This window comes from Garra rufa, unplaced genomic scaffold (genome assembly GCF_049309525.1).
Source record: "Garra rufa unplaced genomic scaffold, GarRuf1.0 hap1_unplaced_002, whole genome shotgun sequence".
NCBI classification, from domain to species: domain Eukaryota; kingdom Metazoa; phylum Chordata; class Actinopteri; order Cypriniformes; family Cyprinidae; genus Garra; species Garra rufa.
Window position 1 is genome coordinate 13,289,559 of NW_027394277.1, and position 12,500 is coordinate 13,302,058.

General features: G+C 38.2%; 1 protein-coding gene and 15 non-coding genes across 16 annotated transcripts in view; 1 reads left to right on the top strand and 15 right to left on the bottom strand.

Annotated features, from left to right (window-relative positions):
- The window catches only part of LOC141305375 (uncharacterized), a 566,500-nt gene that overhangs the window by 202,826 nt on the left and 351,174 nt on the right, over window positions 1–12,500 (top strand). The gene's annotated exons all lie outside the window — the stretch shown is intronic.
- Window positions 5,808–5,926, bottom strand: LOC141307486 (5S ribosomal RNA). Its single transcript, XR_012346438.1, has one exon. It is a non-coding gene; the product is annotated as a 5S ribosomal RNA (ribosomal RNA).
- Window positions 6,728–6,846, bottom strand: LOC141308092 (5S ribosomal RNA). Its single transcript, XR_012347016.1, has one exon. It is a non-coding gene; the product is annotated as a 5S ribosomal RNA (ribosomal RNA).
- On the bottom strand, window positions 6,931–7,049 carry LOC141308094 (5S ribosomal RNA). Its single transcript, XR_012347017.1, has one exon. It is a non-coding gene; the product is annotated as a 5S ribosomal RNA (ribosomal RNA).
- Window positions 7,851–7,969, bottom strand: LOC141307221 (5S ribosomal RNA). The gene has a single exon (XR_012346175.1). It is a non-coding gene; the product is annotated as a 5S ribosomal RNA (ribosomal RNA).
- LOC141308095 (5S ribosomal RNA) lies at window positions 8,054–8,172 on the bottom strand. Its single transcript, XR_012347018.1, has one exon. It is a non-coding gene; the product is annotated as a 5S ribosomal RNA (ribosomal RNA).
- On the bottom strand, window positions 8,257–8,375 carry LOC141308096 (5S ribosomal RNA). Its single transcript, XR_012347019.1, has one exon. It is a non-coding gene; the product is annotated as a 5S ribosomal RNA (ribosomal RNA).
- Window positions 8,460–8,578, bottom strand: LOC141307388 (5S ribosomal RNA). Its single transcript, XR_012346341.1, has one exon. It is a non-coding gene; the product is annotated as a 5S ribosomal RNA (ribosomal RNA).
- On the bottom strand, window positions 9,380–9,498 carry LOC141308097 (5S ribosomal RNA). Its single transcript, XR_012347020.1, has one exon. It is a non-coding gene; the product is annotated as a 5S ribosomal RNA (ribosomal RNA).
- Window positions 9,583–9,701, bottom strand: LOC141308099 (5S ribosomal RNA). The gene has a single exon (XR_012347023.1). It is a non-coding gene; the product is annotated as a 5S ribosomal RNA (ribosomal RNA).
- Window positions 10,503–10,621, bottom strand: LOC141308201 (5S ribosomal RNA). Its single transcript, XR_012347124.1, has one exon. It is a non-coding gene; the product is annotated as a 5S ribosomal RNA (ribosomal RNA).
- LOC141308100 (5S ribosomal RNA) lies at window positions 10,706–10,824 on the bottom strand. Its single transcript, XR_012347024.1, has one exon. It is a non-coding gene; the product is annotated as a 5S ribosomal RNA (ribosomal RNA).
- On the bottom strand, window positions 10,909–11,027 carry LOC141308101 (5S ribosomal RNA). The gene has a single exon (XR_012347025.1). It is a non-coding gene; the product is annotated as a 5S ribosomal RNA (ribosomal RNA).
- LOC141307389 (5S ribosomal RNA) lies at window positions 11,112–11,230 on the bottom strand. Its single transcript, XR_012346342.1, has one exon. It is a non-coding gene; the product is annotated as a 5S ribosomal RNA (ribosomal RNA).
- On the bottom strand, window positions 12,032–12,150 carry LOC141308102 (5S ribosomal RNA). The gene has a single exon (XR_012347026.1). It is a non-coding gene; the product is annotated as a 5S ribosomal RNA (ribosomal RNA).
- Window positions 12,235–12,353, bottom strand: LOC141308103 (5S ribosomal RNA). The gene has a single exon (XR_012347027.1). It is a non-coding gene; the product is annotated as a 5S ribosomal RNA (ribosomal RNA).

Below are 12,500 nucleotides of genomic sequence, written 5' to 3' on the forward strand. Positions count from 1 at the left end.
TCAAAAGCTCCTCCATCCCTTCTGGTTTGTACACTACTGTCAATAAAAATTCTTTCCACGCTCTTAAAACTTCTTTGTACAATTCTGGTATATCATTTAACATATTTTCTTTCAATTTCATCCATAAGATGTGATTTCCCATTTTAAAACCCCCACACCTATTTAAAAAATATGTCAAACCATTCTTCCATTCTTGTCTATTTTCTTTATTCATAAATTTTTTCATAATTTTAACCCTTAGACTCTTCATTCTTATGTTTGGATCTAACAAACCTAAACCTCCCTCCTCACATGGTCCTATCAATGTATCATAAGCAATTTTTGCTGGTTTTCCCTCCCATATAAAATTCAAAATACACTTTTTCAGTCTCTTGTAAGCCCACATCGGCAATGAAGTAACCTCTAATGCATACCACATTTTCGAAAGCATCAGAACATTTACAATCAAAATCTTCCCTCTTAATTTCAAAGTTCTTTGTCTCCAGAAAGTTAATCTTCTCTCCATTCCTCCTAAAATCTCATCCCATATTAAATCTCTAGTTTTCTTTTCATCTTTTCCAATTCTGATTCCCAAAATTTTCATATTTTCTGTCTCTTCTTTAACCCTTAAAGACCTAGAACATTTTTGGGGCACCTGAGGCACCTGTATATTTCTTTGTTTTTTCAGACCTATTCTAGCAGTCAGCATCAATTGTCATATATCATTATAAACATAAGAACTTGAACTTTATGTCTAGCTAATTTAAAATTACAAATTTCCTTTTGTTTTCTCTAAAAATTAGTGAATTTCCAGAATTTTAGGAAAAAACGCTACCAACAATTGGGTGTTTTTTACTGTGTACTCAAACAAAAACTCCTGAAGTTTAGATTTTTTTCTTTAAAAATTTGTATTTAGGTGTTTTACACTTCCAAATAAAATTTTGTCTATATATAACATTCCCCAAGCAAGTTATAGCCAATAATTACAATATTATTTAGGTGCTTTTCAGTGAAAAACAGGCCCATTTCGTTTATTGACAATATAGATCTGTCCAAAAACGTTTCAGGAGTAAAGTCATTGCAGAAACAGTGTTAAATAATAGCAAAACACAGTAAAAAATAATTTACTATTTCATAAATATATTCTTAATCCAAAAGATGAACAATAAACACAAATAGTGTAGAAAGTAGCACAAGAAAAAATGCACAAACTGTCTTGTGCAACAAAAAAATAAATAAACAATCCAAATTATTCACAAACTACACACAAAATGAGAGAGAAATATACAGAGTGCAACCGAAAAAATAGTACAAATAATCTTTAAAAACTATATAATAATTAGTTACATAATATAACAACCAAATAGATGGATCTGCTGGCTGTAGTCTGCGTCGGAATCTATTTTACCGGGACATCGCCTAGTGACCGAAAACCCACATTCCAGTGCTTTATCCGATATCTACTGTTGTTTCATCCTTGTTTTTGGTTTGTTTTATGTCAAAGGGCTCTGTCGTGAGTATTTCTGTACATTTTCAAAGAATGCTGTCATGCAAATGTGTTATTTTGCGTTTGTTTTCATGCACGCAAGACGCACTTTGCTTTCACTTTGCGTCTGTTCAGATCTGCAAAGAAACATACTAATCGGTGGTTCAAAAGACCAAAACCTATGTTTATTGGTTGAATAGATGACAGTTTGAACCAATCGGGGCACAGGGGTGGGACTAAGCATCAACAATCGTTCCTGTTTGGCTCAGAGGACCAAAACGTGTTGATTTCATCTGACGAATCAGTGCTGAGGAAATGTGATGACGTAATCACGCTTACTACGGAGCCTCTGAATATCCAAATGAGACAAATGCAAAAAAAGAGCAGACTCTGTACTTTACGAGACTTTTTAAAGCATTCAAATTGGATTAGCGGTTCAAAAGTTATTAAACATTTAAGACCAATAGTTATTTTTAGCCGCCGGCGGCTGTCTCGGTCTTTGAGGGTTAAAACTAAAATAATGTGGTAAAATCTTTGCTGTTCCTATTCTCATCATGACAGTCTTATCTATGTTTATTTTTGCTCCTGAACCATTACAATAATGTTGTATTTTATTTATTGCTCTCTCGATGCTATCTATATCCTTTAAAATTAAGGTTGTGTCATCAGCATATTGGTATATTTTTTGTTCTTTTTCTGCTCCTCCAAAACCTATTCCTTTAATATTTTCATCTTCCCCAACCACTAATCCCAAAGGTTCAGCTACAATGCTATATAATAATGCAGATAAAGGACACCCTTGTCTTATTGATCTTGTTATAGTAAAAACATTAGTTAAAAATCCATTACATTTTATAAAACTGATTGCCCCTTTGTATAAAACTCTAATCCATTTTATAAAATTATTTCCAAATCCAAAACGCTCTAAAAGTTCAAATAAATAATCATGTTCTACCCTATCAAATGCCTTTTCCAAATCTAAACTAATCATGAATCCCTCTTTGTTATTTTCTATCATATAACTTATTTTATCTCTTATATTACTTACTGTATCTGTAATTTCTCTTCCTATGACTGAATAAGCTTGATTTGTTGTTATTATTCCTGGTAGAACCCTCTTTAATCGATTTGCCAACATTTTTGCTAAAATTTTAAAATCTGTATTTAACATTGATATGGGTCTATAGTTCTTTAAATCCGCTGAGTCACCTCTTTTTTAAAAAATTAACTTCACCATTCCTACTCTCATCAATTGACTTGCTTGCCCTCTATCATATATTTCCTCATATACTTCCTTTAAAATAGGAATTAACGTATCCTTAAAAACTTTATAAAATTCACTAGTCAAGCCATCTGCTCCCGGACTTTTCCCATTGTTTAACTGTACTATTGCTGTCTCTATTTCTTCCTTTAAAAAATCTCTATCACACATTTCTTTATCTTCTTTAACTACTTTTGTTTTAACCTGCTTTAATAAAAACTCCTTTTCATCTTCTTTTATCCCTTCACTTTTAAATAAATCTGCATAAAATTCTCTTACACTTTGCAAAATCTCATTGGTCCCTTTTACTTTTTCCCCATCTTTTTTAAGAACTTCCTTTATTGTATCAGCCTTTTGTCTACTTTCCTCTAAATTAAAAAAGAATTTTGTACACCTTTCTCCTTCCATCACATTCTTTAACCTGCTTCTTATCATAGCTCCTCTACACTTCTCCTCTTCTATTTCTTTTAATCGGTTTTCATAAATTACAATCTTTTCTATATCACCATTATCTTTTTGTAATTCCTCTTTCAAAAAATTCCTAACTGCAACTTCTTCTCCTCTTTTAATCTTTTGTTTCAATCTACTATAACTCAATGAGTACTTCTTTATTTCATATTTTATATTATCCCACCACACTCTCTTATCTTCTTCAAACATTCCTTTCCCTCTCTCATTTTTTATTATTGTTTCCACTGCCAATTTATAATTCTCATCTTTTAAAAGTTCATTATTTAAACACCATATCCCCTTTCCCCTCTCCACCCCGGTTTCATTAAAATGAGCTATTAACATACTATGATCACTAAGAGAAGTCATCTTATAATATATCTTGTCAATATTTCTTTTCATATTTATTTTAATCAGCATAAAATCTATTCTACTTTGCTTCATTTTTTCTTTTACCAGTTGTTGCCTTGAAAAATCTTTTATTCCTTCATTTCGTTCTCGCCATATATCTATCAGATCATTTTTATCAATTAATTTAAGCAATTCTTCCCTTCCACCATCTCTTTTAAAAACCATGTCTTTTGCTATATCCATTCTACTCAAAACTGTATTAAAATCTCCCATTATTATAACCTTTTCCCATGCATCTATATAATCATTTAAATTATTAAAAAATATTTTCTTTTCAGCCTCTGCATTTGGAGCATGTACATTACATAAAATAACATCTTCTCCTCCCCAGACCATTCTCACAATAATACATTTCCCTTCTTTATCACAATATATAATTTTAACATTATCCCCTATATTTCTTTTAAATAAAACTGCAACTCCTTTTCCTTTTCGTCCATCTCCATTATTGTAATACATTTTCCCTTTCCATCGTCTTTCAAAACTTTCCATCATTTCATTTTTCCAATTTGTTTCTTGCAATAAAATTACATCTGTTTTTTTACTTAATTCTTTCACTTTTTCAAATTTTTCCACATTCAGTAAACCTCTAACATTTAATGATACAATACTTAAAAGACTAATAATTAAAATGTTCTTTACTATATTCATCATTCATTTTCTTCTCCCATAGTCATCAATACCCCAAATCTGTTTTCATCAAATTCTTTTCTTTTCTTCTGTCTTTTCTTTTTAGCCATTTCTATATTAGGGGTTACCTTAATGGATCTTCTTCTCTGCATTCTTTCCTTTCCCATGTCTTTAGATTCTTCGTTTCCTTCGTCTCCTTTTCCCAAATCCTCTTCTATTTCCAAAATCATTTGTGCTTGTTCCATTTTGTCCTGTTCCTCCGTCGTTGTTTGCATTATCTCTAGTGTTGTTTGTTCATCACTTCCCATTTGCCCATCTTTGTCCTTTTCTTTTTGTTGCTCCTCTTCATTATCCCCATTGTCCATCAAGTTGTCACGTTCTTCCTTGTCCATCCTTTCAGGTTGATTTATTTCTTTTTCATTGGAGTCCTGAGTTTTCTTGCATACATGTCCTTCATCACTCAAAGTTTCAGTCTCTTTTAATTGATTGTCCTCTCCTTCTCCTCCTTCATCCTCCATCCAACACTCACACTTCACCAAAGCATGTTTACAGTCTGGGCACTTTACCGCATTGCAGTTACGAGCATAATGCCCTTGCTCTTCACACTCATAACACTTCAAATTAGGACAGTCTTTGAAAATATGACCAGGATCCATGCATAGCCTACAGATTTTCATCTGCCTATCATGCATGATCCTGAAGTATTGTGCCCCTTCAGCTGTCTCGAACTTAGCACTATAGGGCAGAGATACCACTTCTTTTGGAAAGCGGACTCTTAGATATCTTGTTCCATCCGTTATGTCTGTGCCAGGATAGTACCGTCGTTTAATGTCTGATGTTGGGGTTACACCCCATATTTCCAATTTTGATAAAATGTCTTTATTGTCCATATATGCTGGTAAGTGCATAAACGAAACAATGCATTCTCTAATCTGCAATTTCCTGATTTCACAGATCTTCTCTTTTATCATTAACCCATCCATTAATTCATCACACATTGCTTCATCATCCAAAGTCAGTTCATATTCTCTATCTGGCCTTGGTCTTACCGCCAACAGCTTTCCAAATCCAATCTTTTCTGTCACAGCCTGTATAATGTCCTCCGCCATTGCATCTCTTAGGTCCATCAAATTTACAATTACTGTAGCTTCCTTCAGAAATGACTTTGCTTCTTTTGCTTTGCCACCAAACTTATTGATATTCCGTCGAAATCCATTATCTTTTGCCAACTCTTGTCCATGTGCTTCCTTTCCTGTTTCTCTTGCTATGTCCTTTTCTGCTGCTGTTAATCCATCCATTTTTGAAATCTCAAAAAAATGACTCCCCCTAGCAGCATTAACTGCTGGGGAATCCAACTGAAAAAATATAAAGACAAAACAATAAAAATAAACTAACAAACTAAACAAACTAAACAAAATGGTGGGCCTCTCCCACCAACTGCTACTGCAACACTTCCTGTGATGTCACTGGACTATACCAAGCACTCAGCGCGGTATGGCCATAAGCGAGGGCTGCTCCAAAAAGTGGGCTATTTAAAGATCAGCCTCCGTAAAAGCCAGCATATTATATAAATAGTGAAGAAAAGGCAAAAGCTTACAGCACCTGGTATTCCCAGGCGGTCTCCCATCCAAGTACTAACCAGGCCCGACGCTGCTTAGCTTCCGAGACCAGACGAGATTGGGCGCTCTCAGCGCGGTATGGCCATAAGCGAGGGCTGCTCCAAAAAGTGGGCTATTTAAAGATCAGCCTCCGTAAAAGCCAGCATATTATATAAATAGTGAAGAAAAGGCAAAAGCTTACAGCACCTGGTATTCCCAGGCGGTCTCCCATAAAAGTGTAACAATCGGCCTTATCAGCCGAGTTACAAGACTAAAATGGGGTCAGATTTAACTGTGAGAGATGACTAGTGGTTAAAAGAATGAGACATAAAAGAAAATTGGTTTAAATAGATTTGGTGTATATACAAGGTTCACATAAAAGACTTTAAAACAACACGATAAAACTAGGTAAACTCTGTTAAAAGAATACAGTTCATTTGTCCATACCCTAAAAACAGGTAAACTCTGTTAAAAGAATACAGTTCATTTGTCCATACCCTAAAAACAGTCCAAGAACCCCAGTGTGTTGATAAGTCCAATGTGAGTGTCCACCAGTGTATATACAATCCACAGAAAGTGTAATCCAAAGTTTGCAGGTGGTGAATGGAAAGGTGAGCTCTAAAATTAGCAACTCCTCAATCCAACAGTTTGGTGACTGTCCTTTGTTTGTCATGCTGCTCTCTTATACAGTTGTACTTCCTGCTTCCTGTCATGTGTCTAGTCACATGACAGGCCAACCATCCATTTATTAAAGACACATACACTTAAAATGTTAAGAGTAATAAAATGGCCTAAAAAACATGTAAAACACTTAAAACTCTATAATACATTTAAATGATTGTAATAAATAGAGCGGTAAAACACGTCTTTCTAAAAGCCAGCATATTATATAAATAGTGAAGAAAAGGCAAAAGCTTACAGCACCTGGTATTCCCAGGCGGTCTCCCATCCAAGTACTAACCAGGCCCGACGCTGCTTAGCTTCCGAGATCAGACGAGATCGGGCGCTCTCAGCGCGGTATGGCCATAAGCGAGGGCTGGTCCAAAAAGTGGGCTATTTAAAGATCAGCCTCCGTAAAAGCCAGCATATTATATAAATAGTGAAGAAAAGGCAAAAGCTTACAGCACCTGGTATTCCCAGGCGGTCTCCCATCCAAGTACTAACCAGGCCCGACGCTGCTTAGCTTCCGAGATCAGACGAGATCGGGCGCTCTCAGCGCGGTATGGCCATAAGCGAGGGCTGCTCCAAAAAGTGGGCTATTTAAAGATCAGCCTCCGTAAAAGCCAGCATATTATATAAATAGTGAAGAAAAGGCAAAAGCTTACAGCACCTGGTATTCCCAGGCGGTCTCCCATAAAAGTGTAACAATCGGCCTTATCAGCCGAGTTACAAGACTAAAATGGGGTCAGATTTAACTGTGAGAGATGACTAGTGGTTAAAAGAATGAGACATAAAAGAAAATTGGTTTAAATAGATTTGGTGTATTTACAAGGTTCACATAAAAGACTTTAAAACAACACGATAAAACTAGGTAAACTCTGTTAAAAGAATACAGTTCATTTGTCCATACCCTAAAAACAGGTAAACTCTGTTAAAAGAATACAGTTCATTTGTCCATACCCTAAAAACAGTCCAAGAACCCCAGTGTGTTGATAAGTCCAATGTGAGTGTCCACCAGTGTATATACAATCCACAGAAAGTGTAATCCAAAGTTTGCAGGTGGTGAATGGAAAGGTGAGCTCTAAAATTAGCAACTCCTCAATCCAACAGTTTGGTGACTGTCCTTTGTTTGTCATGCTGCTCTCTTATACAGTTGTACTTCCTGCTTCCTGTCATGTGTCTAGTCACATGACAGGCCAACCATCCATTTATTAAAGACACATACACTTAAAATGTTAAGAGTAATAAAATGGCCTAAAAAACATGTAAAACACTTAAAACTCTATAATACATGTAAATTATTGTAATAAATAGAGCGGTAAAACACGTCTTTCTAAAAGCCAGCATATTATATAAATAGTGAAGAAAAGGCAAAAGCTTACAGCACCTGGTATTCCCAGGCGGTCTCCCATCCAAGTACTAACCAGGCCCGACGCTGCTTAGCTTCCGAGATCAGACGAGATCGGGCGCTCTCAGCACAGTATGACCATAAGCGAGGGCTGCTCCAAAAAGTGGGCTATTTAAAGATCAGCCTCCGTAAAAGCCAGCATATTATATAAATAGTGAAGAAAAGGCAAAAGCTTACAGCACCTGGTATTCCCAGGCGGTCTCCCATCCAAGTACTAACCAGGCCCGACGCTGCTTAGCTTCCGAGATCAGACGAGATCGGGCGCTCTCAGCGCGGTATGGCCATAAGCAAAGGCTGCTCCAAAAAGTGGGCTATTTAAAGATCAGCCTCCGTAAAAGCCAGCATATTATATAAATAGTGAAGAAAAGGCAAAAGCTTACAGCACCTGGTATTCCCAGGCGGTCTCCCATCCAAGTACTAACCAGGCCCGACGCTGCTTAGCTTCCGAGATCAGACGAGATCGGGCGCTCTCAGCGCGGTATGGCCATAAGCGAGGGCTGCTCCAAAAAGTGGGCTATTTAAAGATCAGCCTCCGTAAAAGCCAGCATATTATATAAATAGTGAAGAAAAGGCAAAAGCTTACAGCACCTGGTATTCCCAGGCTGTCTCCCATCCAAGTACTAACCAGGCCCGACGCTGCTTAGCTTCCGAGATCAGACGAGATCGGGCGCTCTCAGCGCGGTATGGCCATAAGCGAGGGCTGCTCCAAAAAGTGGGCTATTTAAAGATCAGCCTCCGTAAAAGCCAGCATATTATATAAATAGTGAAGAAAAGGCAAAAGCTTACAGCACCTGGTATTCCCAGGCGGTCTCCCATAAAAGTGTAACAATCGGCCTTATCAGCCGAGTTACAAGACTAAAATGGGGTCAGATTTAACTGTGAGAGATGACTAGTGGTTAAAAGAATGAGACATAAAAGAAAATTGGTTTAAATAGATTTGGTGTATTTACAAGGTTCACATAAAAGACTTTAAAACAACACGATAAAACTAGGTAAACTCTGTTAAAAGAATACAGTTCATTTGTCCATACCCTAAAAACAGGTAAACTCTGTTAAAAGAATACAGTTCATTTGTCCATACCCTAAAAACAGTCCAAGAACCCCAGTGTGTTGATAAGTCCAATGTGAGTGTCCACCAGTGTATATACAATCCACAGAAAGTGTAATCCAAAGTTTGCAGGTGGTGAATGGAAAGGTGAGCTCTAAAATTAGCAACTCCTCAATCCAACAGTTTGGTGACTGTCCTTTGTTTGTCATGCTGCTCTCTTATACAGTTGTACTTCCTGCTTCCTGTCATGTGTCTAGTCACATGACAGGCCAACCATCCATTTATTAAAGACACATACACTTAAAATGTTAAGAGTAATAAAATGGCCTAAAAAACATGTAAAACACTTAAAACTCTATAATACATTTAAATTATTGTAATAAATAGAGCGGTAAAACACGTCTTTCTAAAAGCCAGCATATTATATAAATAGTGAAGAAAAGGCAAAAGCTTACAGCACCTGGTATTCCCAGGCGGTCTCCCATCCAAGTACTAACCAGGCCCGACGCTGCTTAGCTTCCGAGATCAGACGAGATCGGGCGCTCTCAGCGCGGTATGGCCATAAGCGAGGGCTGCTCCAAAAAGTGGGCTATTTAAAGATCAGCCTCCGTAAAAGCCAGCATATTATATAAATAGTGAAGAAAAGGCAAAAGCTTACAGCACCTGGTATTCCCAGGCGGTCTCCCATCCAAGTACTAACCAGGCCCGACGCTGCTTAGCTTCCGAGATCAGACGAGATCGGGCGCTCTCAGCGCGGTATGGCCATAAGCGAGGGCTGCTCCAAAAAGTGGGCTATTTAAAGATCAGCCTCCGTAAAAGCCAGCATATTATATAAATAGTGAAGAAAAGGCAAAAGCTTACAGCACCTGGTATTCCCAGGCGGTCTCCCATAAAAGTGTAACAATCGGCCTTATCAGCCGAGTTACAAGACTAAAATGGGGTCAGATTTAACTGTGAGAGATGACTAGTGGTTAAAAGAATGAGACATAAAAGAAAATTGGTTTAAATAGATTTGGTGTATTTACAAGGTTCACATAAAAGACTTTAAAACAACACGATAAAACTAGGTAAACTCTGTTAAAAGAATACAGTTCATTTGTCCATACCCTAAAAACAGGTAAACTCTGTTAAAAGAATACAGTTCATTTGTCCATACCCTAAAAACAGTCCAAGAACCCCAGTGTGTTGATAAGTCCAATGTGAGTGTCCACCAGTGTATATACAATCCACAGAAAGTGTAATCCAAAGTTTGCAGGTGGTGAATGGAAAGGTGAGCTCTAAAATTAGCAACTCCTCAATCCAACAGTTTGGTGACTGTCCTTTGTTTGTCATGCTGCTCTCTTATACAGTTGTACTTCCTGCTTCCTGTCATGTGTCTAGTCACATGACAGGCCAACCATCCATTTATTAAAGACACATACACTTAAAATGTTAAGAGTAATAAAATGGCCTAAAAAACATGTAAAACACTTAAAACTCTATAATACATTTAAATGATTGTAATAAATAGAGCGGTAAAAGACGTCTTTCTAAAAGCCAGCATATTATATAAATAGTGAAGAAAAGGCAAAAGCTTATAGCACCTGGTATTCCCAGGCGGTCTCCCATCCAAGTACTAACCAGGCCCGACGCTGCTTAGCTTCCGAGATCAGACGAGATCGGGCGCTCTCAGCGCGGTATGGCCATAAGCGAGGGCTGCTCCAAAAAGTGGGCTATTTAAAGATCAGCCTCCGTAAAAGCCAGCATATTATATAAATAGTGAAGAAAAGGCAAAAGCTTACAGCACCTGGTATTCCCAGGCGGTCTCCCATCCAAGTACTAACCAGGCCCGACGCTGCTTAGCTTCCGAGATCAGACGAGATCGGGCGCTCTCAGCGCGGTATGGCCATAAGCGAGGGCTGCTCCAAAAAGTGGGCTATTTAAAGATCAGCCTCCGTAAAAGCCAGCATATTATATAAATAGTGAAGAAAAGGCAAAAGCTTACAGCACCTGGTATTCCCAGGCGGTCTCCCATCCAAGTACTAACCAGGCCCGACGCTGCTTAGCTTCCGAGATCAGACGAGATCGGGCGCTCTCAGCGCGGTATGGCCATAAGCGAGGGCTGCTCCAAAAAGTGGGCTATTTAAAGATCAGCCTCCGTAAAAGCCAGCATATTATATAAATAGTGAAGAAAAGGCAAAAGCTTACAGCACCTGGTATTCCCAGGCTGTCTCCCATCCAAGTACTAACCAGGCCCGACGCTGCTTAGCTTCCGAGATCAGACGAGATCGGGCGCTCTCAGCGCGGTATGGCCATAAGCGAGGGCTGCTCCAAAAAGTGGGCTATTTAAAGATCAGCCTCCGTAAAAGCCAGCATATTATATAAATAGTGAAGAAAAGGCAAAAGCTTACAGCACCTGGTATTCCCAGGCGGTCTCCCATAAAAGTGTAACAATCGGCCTTATCAGCCGAGTTACAAGACTAAAATGGGGTCAGATTTAACTGTGAGAGATGACTAGTGGTTAAAAGAATGAGACATAAAAGAAAATTGGTTTAAATAGATTTGGTGTATTTACAAGGTTCACATAAAAGACTTTAAAACAACACGATAAAACTAGGTAAACTCTGTTAAAAGAATACAGTTCATTTGTCCATACCCTAAAAACAGGTAAACTCTGTTAAAAGAATACAGTTCATTTGTCCATACCCTAAAAACAGTCCAAGAACCCCAGTGTGTTGATAAGTCCAATGTGAGTGTCCACCAGTGTATATACAATCCACAGAAAGTGTAATCCAAAGTTTGCAGGTGGTGAATGGAAAGGTGAGCTCTAAAATTAGCAACTCCTCAATCCAACAGTTTGGTGACTGTCCTTTGTTTGTCATGCTGCTCTCTTATACAGTTGTACTTCCTGCTTCCTGTCATGTGTCTAGTCACATGACAGGCCAACCATCCATTTATTAAAGACACATACACTTAAAATGTTAAGAGTAATAAAATGGCCTAAAAAACATGTAAAACACTTAAAACTCTATAATACATTTAAATGATTGTAATAAATAGAGCGGTAAAACACGTCTTTCTAAAAGCCAGCATATTATATAAATAGTGAAGAAAAGGCAAAAGCTTACAGCACCTGGTATTCCCAGGCGGTCTCCCATCCAAGTACTAACCAGGCCCGACGCTGCTTAGCTTCCGAGATCAGACGAGATCGGGCGCTCTCAGCGCGGTATGGCCATAAGCGAGGGCTGCTCCAAAAAGTGGGCTATTTAAAGATCAGCCTCCGTAAAAGCCAGCATATTATATAAATAGTGAAGAAAAGGCAAAAGCTTACAGCACCTGGTATTCCCAGGCGGTCTCCCATCCAAGTACTAACCAGGCCCGACGCTGCTTAGCTTCCGAGATCAGACGAGATCGGGCGCTCTCAGCGCGGTATGGCCATAAGCGAGGGCTGCTCCAAAAAGTGGGCTATTTAAAGATCAGCCTCCGTAAAAGCCAGCATATTATATAAATAGTGAAGAAAAGGCAAAAGCTTACAGCACCTGGTATTCCCAGGCGGTCTCCCATAAAAGTGTAACAATCGGCCTTATCAG